Below are 969 nucleotides of genomic sequence, written 5' to 3' on the forward strand. Positions count from 1 at the left end.
CATCAGCCGCCCAGCCCGTCGCCACCGTCTCCTCAGCCGCCCAGCCCCTCGCCACCGTCTCCTCAGCCGCCCAGCCCCTCGCCACCGTCTCCTCAGCCGCCCAGCCCCTCGCCACCGTCTCCTCAGCCGCCCAGCCCCTCGCCACCGTCTCCTCAGCCGCCCAGCCCCTCGCCACCGTCTCCTCAGCCGCCCAGCCCCTCGCCACCGTCTCCTCAGCCGCCCAGCCCCTCGCCACCGTCTCCTCAGCCGCCCAGCCCCTCGCCACCGTCTCCTCAGCCGCCCAGCCCCTCGCCACCGTCTCCTCAGCCGCCCAGCTCCTCGCCACCGTCTCCTCAGCCGCCCAGCCCCTCGCCACCGTCTCCTCAGCCGCCCAGCCCCTCGCCACCGTCTCCTCAGCCGCCCAGCCCCTCGCCACCGTCTCCTCAGCCGCCCAGCCCCTCGCCACCATCCCCTCAGCCGCCCAGCCCCTCGCCACCGTCTCCTCAGCCGCCCAGCCCCTCGCCACCGTCTCCTCAGCCGCCCAGCCCGTCGCCACCATCTCCCATCGCCGTACCGCCATCTCCTCCCATCGCCGTACCGCCACGGTCCCCCAAACCGCCCCAACCCCCTCCTTCCGAATGTGCGATTTGCATTTTTATCAACATATATCCCAAACCTAATTCCAGCGATTCCAATATCTTCACCTTCGGCAACGGTGCCAGTTGCTCAGAGCTTGGCGACCTGATCATTGCAGACACCACCTCCAACGCAGCGGCAGTGAACGTGACGATCTCTGTGCCATTTACGGTGACGGAATGCTCGTCCATGTACGATGAAGACAAGCGAGTCTATCCTCTTTTGAAGGTTTGCGGCGCTTTTCTGGATGATGGTCGCGGCGATTTTGATCAATTGGAGATCACTCTTACGGACCCGATGTACGGCTTGCAAGCCTGGGTGCTATCTCTTACAGGCGGTGTATGTCCGTACAGT

The 969-nt window shown here is 66.0% G+C and overlaps 1 protein-coding gene across 1 annotated transcript in view; it reads left to right on the forward strand.

Annotated features, from left to right (window-relative positions):
* VOLCADRAFT_95705 (uncharacterized protein) overlaps positions 1-969 on the forward strand; it is a gene marked incomplete at both ends in the record, with an annotated part of 18,900 nt that overhangs the window by 3,589 nt on the left and 14,342 nt on the right. The gene's annotated exons all lie outside the window — the stretch shown is intronic.

This window comes from Volvox carteri (assembly GCF_000143455.1).
Source record: "Volvox carteri f. nagariensis unplaced genomic scaffold VOLCAscaffold_46, whole genome shotgun sequence".
In the NCBI taxonomy this organism is placed as follows: Eukaryota; Viridiplantae; Chlorophyta; class Chlorophyceae; order Chlamydomonadales; family Volvocaceae; genus Volvox; species Volvox carteri.